Genomic DNA, 15,854 nt, shown 5'->3' on the forward strand with positions numbered 1-15,854 from the left:
AGAAATACGCAACCCCCCTTAGCAAATGCCTGGAAAAAAATTAAGGCCAGAAGTCACATGTTGGTCTCAAGTAATTGAAAAAATGGTGAGAAAATAACACTTTATGCAACTCTACAGCCAGAAAATAACCACATTCCAACTAAAGAAATAAAGACAAGTGCTCTGGGACATATCCTCACTGATAACTTTTCACTAATGCTCCCCTAAAAGTCTGCAAAACATTAACCTCTTTACTATGGAGTCAAATGTCAGTGTGAAGGCAAGAAGTTAAGCCACAAAGAACAAAGAAGGGATGAGAGGATGAATCCACAATTTAAGCAGGAGGGCTGGGGCAGCCCTGACTACTGCATGCCAGGAGGGTCTCTCATTCCATCTCAGAGGTAATCTACATCATGTTCAGGCTGTGCTCCTAAAACAAGTGGCAGTGCTCCTAAAACAAGTGGCTTTTGAGGTGAAAGAGCACACCTCAGGCTGGAAACCAGAAGGGACGCTGGGCATCACCTTCCCCACAGCACGCGGAAATGCACTGTTTCTGCAAAGTGGCCAAGGAGAGGGACGTACAGGAGGCACAATTAAGAATGGTCTGTAAATCTCAGTTACATACAGCCCTGCTTACAAGAATCGTTTGTTTGAGTGTGAGCCAGCAACTCCCCACCCCAGGCATACAGGGTTCTGCAAACTGAACAAACTGCCTGGGTAGAATTAAAGCGCCCTCCACAAGCATATTAAAGAACATGGCCATAAAAGTAGCACAGACAACTATCCTCTCTCTCAAACCCTGGAAAACAACCATGTAATTGAATATAAACTAAGAGAAGCTGGATTCTTTGAAATGACCTGCTTATGGTGTGCTCCTCCAGGAGTAATCCAAATGCTGTAATGCATTTTAGCATTAATGCAACAGAGACTTTCATTTCAACTGAACAAGTAAATACAAATGGTTATGTCTCAAACAAAGATGTAATTTTGCACAAAACCACAAAGCTAGACTCGCTCTGGCTCGTTACAAAACATTAGTAGTGTGAGGGCTTGCAGCTGAAGGTACTGTGAGGACCTGTTCTTCGGGCTAGGAAGATGAGGCCTACAGCAGATGAGACTTTCCTGATGCAGACCCTTGGGGCCATTCCCATCCTAAGGCAGCACTTTTCAGACAATGTCTCAAGAAATAAAACCCATCCTGACCAGTAACTTTTGTACAGGTTGGTATGTCTGGCTGCTGTCACTGCTGTTTGTAACACACTTTTTACTCCTGGAGTCGCTTGCTTAGGCAGCTGCAGAAAAGAGATGTTTCTATGCCCAAGGCACAAGCTCCTGCCTTCTCTTCTCTTCTCTTCTCTTCTCTTCTCTTCTCTTCTCTTCTCTTCTCTTCTCTTCTCTTCTCTTCTCTTCTCTTCTCTTCTCTTCTCTTCTCTTCTCTTCTCTTCTCTTCTCTTCTCTTCTCTTCTCTTCTCTTCTCTTCTCTTCTCTTCTCTTCTCTTCTCTTCTCTTCTCTTCTCTTCTCTTCTCTTCTCTTCTCTTCTCTTCTCTTCTCTTCTCTTCTCTTCTCTTTTCTCTTCCTTGCCCTTCTCCACCATGCCAGGGACTTCTTCCAGCCACTGCTGCCACCCGGCAGCTCCTCGTACAGGGGAAAATGCACCAGCTGGCAAGACTCAGGCATATTTGCTCCATTTCATGGTCTTTTGCCTCAAATTTCTTGCACATCTGGTTATGCAGAAAATTAGGTAAAATAATACTATAGCAATAAAGCTGAATTACTGCAGAAAGCAATTTGGCTACGTAGGTCACTGGCAAATCAGAAAGGCTTCTGTGAACCTACTACTAGCTTAGTGAGGAGGGGGTAAATCACTAAAACAATGAAATATTTAATCCATAACTTTGAAATAATCCCAAATCTATTTTCTGACTTTCTCTCAGTAGCAAGTACATTAAGAAGCTCCTGGTGAGCACAGCCATCATGCTAATTAAAAACCAAAAATAAAAACTGGAAAATAAGAGTTAGCTTAATTGGAACAGGTAAGGCTTCACGTTCCCTCTCCACCATCAGTGCTATTGCTCCGAATCTTTAATTATAGCAAAATGGACTTCTCCCTTCAGGCACTATGATTTACAGTTGAAATCAAAATGCACATTGTGTTCGGAAATTGCCTGGGCACCTGTACATGCTACTGAGTAACCTGGCGAGAGCCTCTACATCAGGGCTGGGGGAATACACTGAGAAAATCTCAGCTTACCCAACCTGCAGACTACCGGCATCCCACTGCTAGCCCCAGGAGGAAAGTGAGGCAACCAGGTCACTGCCTACCTCTGCATTCACCCCTGCTTTCAGACGCATATGGAATTCACCCCCCTGCACTGGCCCTACCTCTTTACGAAGCTGGTTATGCTGGGAAGCGGAGCCTAGGAGCTTGGACAGTGCTGAGGTGTATTTTAAGCGATTTGTTCAATGAGGTTGTCCTTTCTTTCAATTTTATTTTTTTTAGAATGAGCTCTCACTGTCACTACTTTACTTCCACTAGAAAACAGTGGATAATTAAGAGAAAACATTATTGTAAATCAACAGAACTGAAAGGAACAACTCCGGCATCCAAATGAAGGCATTTCACAATTCAAGTCTACAAGAACTTAATTCATTCACATTCAGGTTTCTGTTCCGGTTTTTGGCCTAATTTAGATATTGTTCCCTAACCAGAAAACCACATGGTTTTTGCCCCATGCATCAGCTGGCAAGCGGAGATGGACAAGCACCAAGTCCTCCACACAAGAAGAAGAAATCACCTGCGTATGGCACAGGTACAGCACAGGGATGGAGCTGCTCGGCACTGAGCAGAAACACTGGGGAGACCACGGAGCATCACAGCAATGCTGGAAGGACAAACCAGAACTCAGCTAGGGCGGTGTCCACCCAGTGCAGGAAGAAAATTCAGGCTCTGCTCTGGAGAGGTGTTCCCCAGCGAAGCAAGGCGCCCAGTCCTGGGCACTGAGCTTACAGACAGAGGGAGAGCATTCTCACAGCACTCGGGAACAACAGGAGTATTAAGGGATTTGCAGAATGCATCCTGCAAATAAAGACTGCAAGAATAAAAACGATCACATTCGTTAAAGTGTTGTAAAGTGGAATTATTTACAAAGGAAAGTAACTGTGAATAGCAGAAAAACACCAGACTTCTGTGCTTAGCACAACAGAACCTGCAAGGGTGATATAAACAAACAGGGATGGCTTTACCTACCCAAATTACCAAAAACCCTGCCTGCTCACAGCCTGAAAAAAGCTGCAATACCACTTCAGATGCAATTTCAAACGTTTCTGTCAATGTAAGGAAACAGAACCACCATCCTATCTTGCCCAAAGTGAGATTATTTATACATAACTTGATTTTAGCTCCCGATGAAATTCTGCTCGTGTTTCATTTTTCAGTCTGTCCATAAAGACCTTGCAGCTGCTGGCAGACCTCTCCAAGGAAGCGGGACATACACTTGGAGCAAACTGGCCAAGGCCAAGAAAGCACAAAATTGCTGTAGCAGCTTAGTAAATAAAACAATGGCCAGGTAAATCCTACCAAGATTTACACCTGTGTGTGAAAAAGGGAGTAGGAAACATACATTGCACTTGTACTGCAAGTACAGTTAACTCAGCTCTGTCCTTTTGGTTCTACTCCACACAGGTTGTATACCTTGACTTAGGTGAAACTGAGAAAATGTGAATACATAATAGGAAACTGATGTAACTATTTTAAGAGAACGAATTTTCTTTCCTTTTCAATGTCTCTCCCTTTCAACAGTCAGCATCTGAAGCAACTGGCCCTACTTGCTCTCCTCAGAGGTGCTGCTGAAGCTGATGGCAGGCAAGCAAAGGACAAAGGAACATGGCAAAAGCAAGAAGCCTGCAAAAGGGTTAAGATTATGGCAGCAGTGCTGCTGGCTCTGAAAAAAAAAAATATGTTACAAAGCAGCAATCTAAATCTGAAAGAGTCTGATGTGTAAGGCAGCTTTTAGGCATATGAGTTTGTATCCTGCTTTACTGATGAGTCACAGTTGTGCCTTTCTTTATCCCAAGCGTGTAAGAAAACAAAAAATTGTAATTGTTGCAGAAGTTCTGTCTGTTCAGAAAAAGTTACATTTTGTCCTAAGAGCAGTGCTATCTATCACGGCAGAACCTTCCAACAGGGCTCGCAGAAGCATGGAAAACATAATTTTCCAGTTGCACTTTGTCACCTTCAATGGCAATGATGCCTTTACCCATTTTATTTTTCAAGTGTTTTCTGTTCATGTTTTATTTGGGTCTGTTTTGCCTTTTAGCATTTCAAACACTCCTGAGAAATCAGAAAGGAAAAAAGGACAGCGGGACATGTTGAATGAGATGTTAAATTAACTACCTGCATATTCAATTTGTCTTTGTGTTGGAATGGTTGCTACTACGTGTTCCTCCAGGAAAATAAATGAGGTTGAGAGATGGGAAATTTTTCTTCTTGCAAAAAATTCTTGCAATAACTTATTTTTCTTTAAAACTAATAGCCTAGCTGGATCCCAATGCCAATCCGAGTGGCAGCCACACAACACAGACTCAGCAAGCTGCTTCCAGCCATCAGCACTTACACATTTTATGGAGGTGGTTGAAGTGCTCAGGTTCTTTGGTCTCACTGCTTCTCGTTGACAGTCACTAATCTAGAACGTGGAAATACTCTTAAAACAAATAAATGCCCTGGGAGATACCCTGAAATCATGAATATATGGTGCAGTTTTTGTTCATGGACAACTAGATTGAGTATTTGAGTGTTTTCACAGCCTCAGCAGTTTTTATCTCAGATCTCTTCGGGAAGAAGCTGTGTATGTGCAGTGGGGTACTCCATGGGTTTATAACCAGTGGTATTATATGACCCTCAGAAACGTCGAGGTCTGTTGAATTAATTTTGTAGGACTAGCACTTGATACCTGATGGGGCCATGACCTCATAACGCAGCTAAAAGGAGGAATGTGGCAATCTAAGGTGAAGGGAGCAAGCCTTGTGATTTGCGGACATTCGGTATCATTATAGTAAGAACTTTCATCTAAGCAGAAATATACCAACGATAAAAAATATTTTACCATTGTTGGTAGAGTAAAAACAAAAAAAAACAAACAAAACAAACAAACAAAACAAACAAACAAAAAAAAAAAAAACAAAAAAAAAAAAAGGAAAAAAGTCTATGGAAATCATTATCAGAGCAAGCCAAGTCCTGACAGTCTCTCATACATTTGCAGCTCCGTGATTTCTGTACCTTCTGACTGGGTCATAATAAAGATGTACTGTTCACAGTGCTTAAATTAGGAAGCCTGTTCACTAGAGGCTGATCTGAGATCAAAATTCAAAGGTAACTCACTCACAGGTATACTAGCTTCTGCCTGCAAAGTAATAAATCAGTAGAGTAAAAGTACTCATATGCAGGAAGTAAAGCAGCAGCAACTTGAGGGGGTTTCATGCAGATTATGTAGCAAAACCAAAATTAAGATATATTTTATTTCAGCCCACCGAATTTCAGCATCTGAAGCAGAACTTCATGGTTTCTTCCTCTAACCTCAGTGAAATTGCCTGAGCTTGGCTTGCTTTTAAAGCACAGCACAGGAGGAGGTAACTCTTACTCCACAGCACTGTTTTCAGCACAAAGGATGAAGGAGGTTTCACCAAATGGCTGCATCCTGGAAGGACAACGGTGCTTTTAGCACAGCAGGAGGAGGAAGCAGGCATGCCCCGTACAGCAGGCAGGGCAAGGGAGGGGGCCTGGCCATGCTTTAAGGCAATTCATTGCCGCATATGCTGAACACTTCCTAAATCAAGCTGGAGCAGAAGTGTTTAGGGCATCAACTCTTGAAACTACAGAGGAGGAATGTTGTAAATTAGATTGTTTCAGGGCTAGTTTTCCCACAGGAAGACAACAACCACCAAAAAAACAACAACACACAAAACAAAACCCACCAGTGATAAAAGGGATTTTAAGATCATTTTTTTCTCTTTGCTGTAAAGACACCTTAACAGGAAAGTACTTATCCACGTACTGTGGGGATAACTGTTGAGTGGTACTGTACCCACACAACATATGTGGCCTCTCAAGTTCCTAAGCCATATTGCTTTAGCCCTGGAAATGGAAACAAACTGGTGGACACTGCCACTGCTACCCTGAAAAACTAGTGACCTCCAAGGAGGTACCTCTGACTTGGAGATGTAGCCACATGGACCTCACTGGCGAGGTCACGTTTCCCTGTAGGACAATCAAGGCAATTCAGACAAAGGCATTCAGTCTATTACCCAAACACGAGCCCAGCTACTGCTCTCCCAAACTTGGCATCTGACCTGGCTGTTGTGCCAAGTGCACAGCCTCTGATAAAAGCCAGTGGGCTGCTTCACTCTGCTGACTTGCAGGTCCCAGGAACAGAAAGATATGGTGTTGGCTTTGCCTTGGTACTCAGGATGGAGGCCTGCCAAGAATTTTAAAGCAGATTAATATATACATGTATGCACTCCACAGGCTCTTTTTCTAAGAGTTCCAGTGTCGGGTATAGGGACAGCCTGGATTTATGAAAGTGTGGGAATGTCCCAAAAGACCTATCACATAACTAGCAAATGTATTAAGTTCCTTTTTTTCTGTCCTTAATAGCAGCTTTAAGACAAGGGCAAGTAAAGTATGTCCCAGTTCTGGTAAACGTTCAGGGCTATCTTTGGAATGAATTTGAGGCAGGATTTCTTCAACACCTGTCAGTGGAGAGGCACACAGGGTGGCCTTGCCAGAGTTTGGCATCGCTCACTTTGCAAAGGGACAGAGCCCAGCACACATATCATCAAGAGCAACGCCAGCATGGTCCAAAAGGAGGCTCCAGAGCACCTGAGGAGGGAGCTGAGTCTGCATGAAGGAAGCATCCTCGAGAAGTTTTGGTGTTGCAGGCTAAGTCATTACTGCTAACTCCTGCAGACGTGACGTCTCCTCATGTGGATAACAGCATTTGAACTCGGCAGAGATAGCCTCGACCTCGGCCCTAGCTGCTCGGGTACGTGAGCTACGGAAAGATACAGCAGCAACAAAGAGGGCCCCTGGGAGGATTGCTGCCCCAGTTTCTGTTGGGCAGTCCCCCAGAGGCAGCAGAAGGGATAGTATTACTCCTGACCCTGACGAAGAGACTTCTGCTTCACATTTGGAAGAATTAATTGATAGATACTCTGACCAGGACTAGTGGGGCCCTGCCTCTGGCCAGGTAGAGGAGAGGGACAACCGGATTTACTGGACTGTGTGGATTCGATGGCCTGTCACACTGGAACCGCAGAAATATAAAGCTTTAGTGGACACAGGCGCACAGTGTACCCTAATGCCGTCAGGCCACCAAGGGGCAGAACCCATCTCTATCTCCTGAGTGACGGGGGGATCCCAAGAGCTAGCTGTATTGGAAGCTGAAGTGAGTCTAACTGGGAATGAGTGGCAAAAGCACCCCATCATGACTGGCCCAGAGGCTCCATGCATCCTCGGCATAGATTACCTCAAGAAAGGGTACTTCAAGGATCCAAAAGGGTACTGGTGGGCTTCTGGCATAGCTGCCTTGAGCACAGAGAAGATTAAACAGCTGTCTACCCTGCCTGGTCTCTCACAAGACCCTTCTGCTGTAGGATTGCTGAGGATTGAAGAACAGCAAGTGCCAATTGCGACTACAACTGTGCACCGGCGGCAATATCGCACCAACCGAGACTCCCTGATTCCTATCCATGAGTTAGTTCACCATCTGGAGAGCCAAGGAATGATCAGCAAGACTCATTCACCTTTTAACAGTCCTATATGGCCAGTGCGAAAGTCCAATGGCGAGTGGAGGCTAACAGTGGACTATCGGGGCCTGAATGAAGTCACACCACCACTAAGTGCAGCAGTGCCAGACATGCTAGAACTCCAGTACGAACTAGAGTCAAAGGCAGCCAAGTGGTATGCTACAATTGATATTGCTAATGCATTTTTCTCTATCCCTCTAGCAGCAGCATGCAGGCCACATCCCTTATCACCCTCAAGCCTCTAGGAAGGTTGAGATGTACAATGGACTGTTAAAAACTATGCTGCGAGCATTGGGTACTGGGACGTGGAAACATTGGGATATAAATCTACCAGAGGCCACTTGGCTAGTTAACAACAGGCCGTCCTGGTCCTGCTGAAACAAAACCCCTATACACTGTGGGAGAAGCTAAAGTCCCTGTAGTGCATGTGGGGAAGTGGATGGGGAAGGCGGTTTGGGTTGCCCCTGCCATGGGAAAAGGCAAACCCACTCGTGGGATTGTCTTTGCCCAAGGACCAGGGTATACCTGGTGGGTAATGCTGAAAGATGGGGATATCAAGTGTGTGCCTCAAGGAGTTTTAACACTGGGAGAAAATTAATCTGTCATCCAAGTTATGTGTTGTAGGAGGACACTGCAGAACCAATGACAGGCCAACTTTGCAAGGAACCGGGCAAGTGCAACAGTGATGTGAGCTGAGCTGGTGCTGGTGTCAAGAAAACCAACTCTGCCTGCCCTGAGTGACCACTTTGACAGATGAAGCTGAAACCATCAACAGTTTTTATGAACGTTTTGGGAAAAGACCTATAGAATAAAGAGAAGTACAGACATATAAATGCTTCAATGGACAGAAAACAATGGTGATGAGAACATCTATATACTAAACTGTACCTGATTGTGACACAAATGTTATGGAATAAGGGGTGGAAGTTGTGTTGGGTCTGTCTGAGCAGAGTCACCTTTTCCCTGCAGCAGCCCACACAGTGCTGTACTCTGCACTCGTAGCTGGAACAGCACTGATATCACTCCAGTGTTGTGTCTATTGCTGTGTAGTGCTGGCACAGCATCAGGACTCCTTCCAAGCCCCCAAGAGCCAGCAGGCTGGGGGTGGGCAAGTGATGGGGAGGGGACATTGCCGGGGCAGCTGACCTAAACCAACCAAAGGGATATTCCATAACACCTCATGTCACACTCAGCAATAAAAGGGGGGGGTTCTCGTGGGGGAGAGGGCTGTTCCTCCTGAACAACTACTACGCGTTTTGAGGCCCTGCTTCCCAGGACATGGCCGAACACCGCTCATTGATGGGAAGTAAAGAATAATTGTTTTCCCTCTCTCTGTGCTTCCGCACGGACTGATTGTTTCTTTTGTTTCTGTTTTTCCTCCCCATTCCCTTTCCCTTTAATTAAACCTTTCTCATCTCAAACCTCGAGTTCTCTGTGTTGTATTTTCTCCCACTTCGTCTTTGAGGAGAGGGGGAGTGAGAGAGCGGTTGTGGTGGAGCTCGGCTGCCCACCTGAGTAAAACCACCACAAGGCAATGTTCTCAAACATGCAGCCCATGAGCAGGGCACAGGCAAAGGGTTATACATCTCAGCTCCATGCCTGTTGCCTTGTTCAAGCACCACAAGAAAAGATGAAAGGCTGGCACTCCTACCTTTCCACACACACAATTTCAGAAATATCACATTGAAAGTTTTGTGGGATGCGAGAAAAATGGTGGTATGCTCCGTCTCAGCTCTAGCTTGATTTGGAAGAGTTTCTTGTACAGACAGGGCTGCATATGTTTAGAAACGTGTAACAGCAGAGCATCAACAAATATTTTCTGATCTCTACCCATGTAAGGATTAAAAGTTTGTCAGCTCAATGAAGGCAAACTGTGGTTGCAAAAACTGGGTTTGCAGTGACCATAAAGTCAGAAGCAGTGGGTCTTGCAGTCAGTGTGATTTTATAAGCATTCACATTTAATAAAACGCCCACTCTGAATTAGTCACCGGTCCCTGAGTGTCAGAAGCATAGGATAAGCTGGGAAGCCTCTAAATAAACAGTTTAATCTGCCCAGAAAAGCAACAGTGGGCGTAACAGTGTGTCCAGATCTCCAAAAAGGAAATCTGCTAATGGAAAGATGGAGAACAAGAGGGTAGGAGATTGCTCAGAGGGGCCACGCTGCCACAGCACATGAACCTTGTGAGCTGAATCCAGGCAGACTTGTCGTTCAAGCATTTGTGTGCTCTTCAGCAACTGCAAAGTTTGAAGTGTTACTCTGAAGCACTTACATTTACAGTAGCAAAGCCTACGTACACTAGCATTGCTGAACTTCTCAACCAAAATGATGGATCCATCCTAACCTCAGGGAACCAGCAGCATCGGGAAGGTCACGGTCTTGTGCTCCTCTTCCTTGCTCCATGTCGTACAAGACTTTGTAACTGCCCTCTAGGTTTCTGCTGTGCCTGCATGCAAAAAAGGACACAGACCTCCTTGCAAACTTCTCCAGATCCCCAGCAGCCATACCCTTGGGTTAAAACACACCAGGGTTGGTGTGCACCAGTGATTCTGACTATGCCAATAATAAATTTCCAAGCATTTGTCGAAGATCTGGAAGAAGCCTAGGCTAAAGTAAAGAACGAGGAGTGCAGGCGGTTTGCCTGCTGCTAGGGCTGGTTGGAGGGAACTGCTGACCCTTCGGGTTATCAGAAAAGCATATGAAAAGATGCGGGTTCTTCAAAGGGCAATGCTAATAAAGAAAAAAAAATCTCTATCATATGCTAGCACATCTTGATTAGAATTCATGATGATTCATATTCAAAGGCCTGCTTCTAATCCCTAGATATGATACTGACTTATCAACACAGACAGCTGGTTGCAAAGATGCTTTAAAGCATAATTGGCAAACTCACCGACTGGCATTTTTCTCTTCATCAAATGTATCAGATCTTTCATTACTTTCACTGTCTTCGCACCTCACCTCTATACCGATACGTAAGAGCAGTCATCATTTAAACTATGCACTGATGGTGATACGTGTAACTGATGGTTATATGTTACCTATCAGTTAGTGAAAAAGTGGACTCTGCTTATCATAACCGTTGAGACTGTTTTTCCTTCTGTGTTTACTTACATCCAAATACCCAACTTATCAACCTTGCAAATGCCAGTCTGCACTGAGGCAAGCAGCTGTAAAGTTCTTCAGCAGACACTTTCCTTGGGACTGAAAGGTCAGTGTTTCTGTTATTTATTCTTATTATAGAAATATTTTACTCTTAAATTGAGCAGGTCCTTCCTACTGTCCATGGAAATAATCATCGGAGAATTAAACCAAGAAATGCCAGGGCCTCAGACTAAATTATATTAAATCAAAGTAATCAATCTTGTTGAAGCGTGGACAGAAATATATACAGATAATAGACTCAATAATACAACAGCATCATACTCAAAGAGTAGTGCCCATTTCTTCATGAAGGCAGTGTCTCAGGCAGCAAGCCCAGATCTGGCTGCCAGCTCTCTTTTGTGAAGCCAAACCTGCAAAATCCACTAAGGCTGACTTCTACTGATTTACAATACCCAGAAAAACATACTTTCCATATCATAGGGGTATTCCATGTCATCTGGGGTCATGCTGAACAATATGTAGGGGTGGCTAGCCAGGGTGGGAGGGTGGACTGCTCGGGGTTTAGCAGGCTGGGCATCAGTCAGCGGGTGGTGAGCAACTGCATTGTGTATCACTTGTTTGTACACATTATTAGTAGTAGTACTATTATCATCATCATTATTATTATTTTTATTATTATTTTCCTGTCTTAATAAACTGTCTCTCGTTTCTCTCCCCCATTGCAGAGAGGGAGGCGGGTGAGTGACTGGCTGTGTGGTGTTTAGCTGCTGACCCAGTTAAACCACAACACCCCAATAACTACTCCCTCAAGGCATGCTGTATAAATAGATGGCATTACAGCAAAGTAAATCATGGGAGCTGGGGCTTCCATAAAACTACAGAGCAAAAGCAGGAGGAACAATCTGGGTTATTAGAGGGGCCTTACATTAGTTCAGGATCTGAAGATAATCTGAGCAATACTGACGAAATGCTAGTGAAAACACGGGGCTTCCAGTCGGACTATTCAGATCAGACCTGCAGTTGCTTAACTGAGAATATCCGTAAACTGGATTACCTCCAGATAACGATCCTATTTATGTGCAAAAGCATGTGCTTGCAGCATAACGATCAGTGTACATGAATGGGAAATGCTCAAGTAAGATATGTGGCCTAGCAGCAAACTCCTACTATCACTTGTAAGAATACAAACTGCTTAGGAAGAGAAATCTAATGAACTTTGCTGGTGCTGCAACTTGATCAACAATGCACTGATGTTTTGTTCCTTATGGCATTGGTTTAGAGGAGAAAATGTAGGAGATCACTGTGGAAATAGGTTTAATTTGAGGCTGGAGAAGTCAAGCCCCATGGTTAGCAGGAGAAACAGATGGACAGCACCAAGTTAGGTCTTGATCCCCTGCTGTGCTCGTACAAGCAAGCTTACAGATGGCAAATTTGCCATTAGGAACAGTGAAATCTCATGGTGACAGGCATTGTGTTAAAAAACAAAACCAGACAAACCCTAGAAAGTTACCTGGTACTCTTAATTTACCTCTTGCTATCTAAAAAGAGGACATGAGTGCATTTGGGAGCACCACAGGGTGCTAGAACCACTTCCCAGACAAGTCACGCTGCCTGTCAGAGAAGAAGGAGGCATATCCTTTTCTTTAAATCGGCTTAGTTCAATTACATACTGCTATTCTTTTCAGAGTCCGATGAAAACCTTCTTTAAAAACATCAGACAAATTCACCAGACACCACGTTTCACAAATGAGCAGCAGGTTTTAAATAATTTCTTCATTTCACACTGTTTTTTAGCATCTGGAAACACAAAATCTGCTCCCTTTCTCTTGGTTAATATCACTTCTTTGGTTTATGGCATGCTTCTGCCAGCAACTTCACTTGCACATCAAAAACTTCAGAGTGTTTATAAGTAAACTTTTATTTAATAACAAGGACTTCTAGGTCAGTTTCTCTAATTTCAGTGCTTCGCATATGAGAGCTGAAAATTAACATACAGGTACCTCCTTGGTACTGCCTAACTGCACAGCAAGGATGCAGAAAGCACAGAAAGCATTAAGGGAATGGAGAAGACTACAGAAACACCATAGTGCTACTACAGAAGTCACTTCTATGCCTACCTACAGGACTAGATTTATAGCTAATGTGGACCACAGGCATGTCCCAGCCTAAGACTGACAGATTTGAAGATAACGTGATTGGAGACTATTTTTCTGCTCCTGAATTATTCTACCATTTTGCTATGAAAACTGCTTGAAAAACACCTTTTTGTGGAAAAATACCAGACAAAAAAATGGGAAATCTCATTCGTATTCAAAAGCTGCGACATCATTTTTGATGCGGAAAATACTTTTTTTTTTTCTTTTTTTCTGTCCTCACACAAGGCTTTTGGTCTTTGCTGTCCAAATACTAAATTATTTCTCTTCATAGAGCAGAACAGCAGGCAATTTTGACACACTAAGCTTCTGCTAATGAGTTTACAGTTTTCTATTTCATAATGAGCACAATTAAATCAACTCTAGCTGCTAGCGTGTGTTTTCTTGCTAAGGGAAAACTCTATCAGTTGCTGCTTTGACATTAATATTCTCCCGAGTTTTGCTGTTTGTTTCTTAAAAAGAACAACCCTCCAAAACTATTTTGATGTGTGACTTCTCTTGGCAGAGCGTTCGCCCTGTTCTCTGCTGCTGCCACCAGCCGCCTGATGCGGGGCCGCTCCTGAAGGAGAGCCTCTGCCTTTCTTCGTGTGTCTCAGCCAGGGAAACCTCCCTGGGGTGGGGAATGACCTCCTTGGCTGGAAGCAGCCTGCTGCTCTACGTGCCCACCGTACAGAAAGCGTGCATCGTCAGGGTGATTCTGCCAAAAGCTTAAAGCTAGTGCCACCCCATCACTGAGGCCATTCTGGGATGACTTCCTCTGCTTTAACCCACCTTTTACTGTTTTGCTCATGCATGCAGGTGTTCTTCCAGATCTCCTCCCTCTCCTTTTTCCTATATTTATCTTCAAAATAGGTTAAAGGATTCATCTAGGATGAAGCATCCCAAAGTTAGTTCTTGTTATGGAAAATGAGAGGCATAAAGCACTCTTCAACAAAAGAATTGTGCAAATGGCAGTCTGTGCTATTTCCAGGAGCCCTGACATTACTTTTGCAAACTCCCAGGAGGTTGGCTGGTTGTAATTCCCTTTCAGCAAACCTCACTGCAAAGCTACTCCACCAGTTAGCTTGCTCTGAATGCAGGAGCAGCATGCTTGCTTGCTGCTTTGAGCAACAGAGGACATATTATGCATCCTCTGCATTATTTACTGTGGTTACTTTAAAGTTGATATTTATTTATTTATTTCAAGTTTCCATCTGTAGGGTCTGGCTGTGGTTCAAGGTCTTCTCTTTCATCCGTTTCTAATGGATATCTGCTCTCCCAGACTATCTGTCCTTTAGGGTCCTAATATGATACGCAAACTAACAGTGACAGCGTTTTTGTGGTACTTCCATTTCCAACAGCTTTTCATCTCACTATGTGTGTATAGTTTCTGGTTGGTATTCAAAATCCCCCGAATCAACTCATATTACAACTTTCTTTCGTTCTTCACTATTTTCACATCCTCATGACTTTTTCAGCCCTGACAAAGGTGTTAACACTGTATTTGCAGTGACAAGCCACAGGACAGGGCAATGTTTTCTACTGTTCTAAAACTCTTAAGAAAAAACTCTATGAAAATGTGCTAGTTCGGATGACTAGTGCATGTCACATTCCTAACCTTCTTTTAATTTGCCTTTTCATTTTTACAACTGACATTCTCACTCCAGATCCCTCCCTTGGGTTTCTACCAGTACAAGCCGGAAGATTTTTTGCCCAACGTTGAATATTTTTATTATACCCTTTCTATTACTATAGTATATTTTTGTAATTATTGATAGTTATAAGAAACAAAAGAAAGTGCAGGGACCGTCCAAGCAGATCTTACATTCCATGTATTTTAATTTCTGTGTTTTAACAGTAGCTCTGAAGAGTCACAGTAATTGTATTCCTATGCAAGGAGTTACGCAGAGACCTGCATATATAATTGTTTCTGCTGTCCTTGCTGAGGTAGCCCCAGCTTTACTGCTGCATTACAATTCAGCTCCTGCACCTCCGTCTCACATAGCATGTGCCTGTGTGCTCCAGAGCCAGTTGTGTGTTTCCTGAGTTGGCAAGAGTGCAAGTGCAGATGCAAGAGATTTATTCTCTGAGGGAAGACAGCTTTTCAGCTACTTTCAGATAAATGCTAAGTGTGTAGGCTTTGAATCCAGCTAATGAATTCAGTGTGTGCACTAGAACGGAGGCCTGAAAGGACCACCTGGGTCACCAATCCCCAATAACTGCAGGCAAACATATAATAAATGTTAAGAGCAAAATGTCCTGCAGGAGATCAGAGTCTGCCCTCTCCATTCACTGCGCACCATAAAGTAACGTTCTTCAAAAACACACACACTTACCAAATGATGAACTCCTTAAGGGGATGAGCTCAAAAGCCTCAAACATTACAGTGTAGGACGTGGGAAGTGGCAGAGGGTAAAAGTGATGTGCTAGCACTCAGAGGATGCGTTACACAAAAACATCCACAATAGCCCATGGGACTGGTCCAACATAAACAGATACTGTTTTCATGTCCTAGCTGTGTTTGGAAAGCCCCTCATCTCTTTGGTTACATGCCTTCTAATTTCCAGTCAAAACATATTCAAGACATACTTATTAAATCCACTTGATTTTGCATCGGTATTGCATTCGATTCCCTCACTTATACTTCAACCCTGAGTATGTATTTAAAAAGCGAACAGATCTTTGTTTTGTTACAAAAGCACTTAGCGCCACTCAGTCCTCTAACAGGGAGGGATGGAGGCACACCACGCTGGTACTCATCCTCCTGTACAATTCCCCAGGTGGAAACGTATCACCTTCTAATGACAAGAAACCAAAGCCTAGGCCATGTGTAAACGAG

At 43.7% G+C, this 15,854-nt stretch overlaps 1 protein-coding gene across 1 annotated transcript in view; it reads right to left on the bottom strand.

Moving 5' to 3' along the window:
* PCDH15 (protocadherin related 15) overlaps positions 1-15,854 on the bottom strand; it is a 731,645-nt gene that overhangs the window by 447,150 nt on the left and 268,641 nt on the right. The gene's annotated exons all lie outside the window — the stretch shown is intronic.

The sequence above is a fragment of the Aythya marila genome (genome assembly GCF_965140915.1).
Source record: "Aythya marila genome assembly, chromosome: 7".
NCBI classification, from domain to species: domain Eukaryota; kingdom Metazoa; phylum Chordata; class Aves; order Anseriformes; family Anatidae; genus Aythya; species Aythya marila.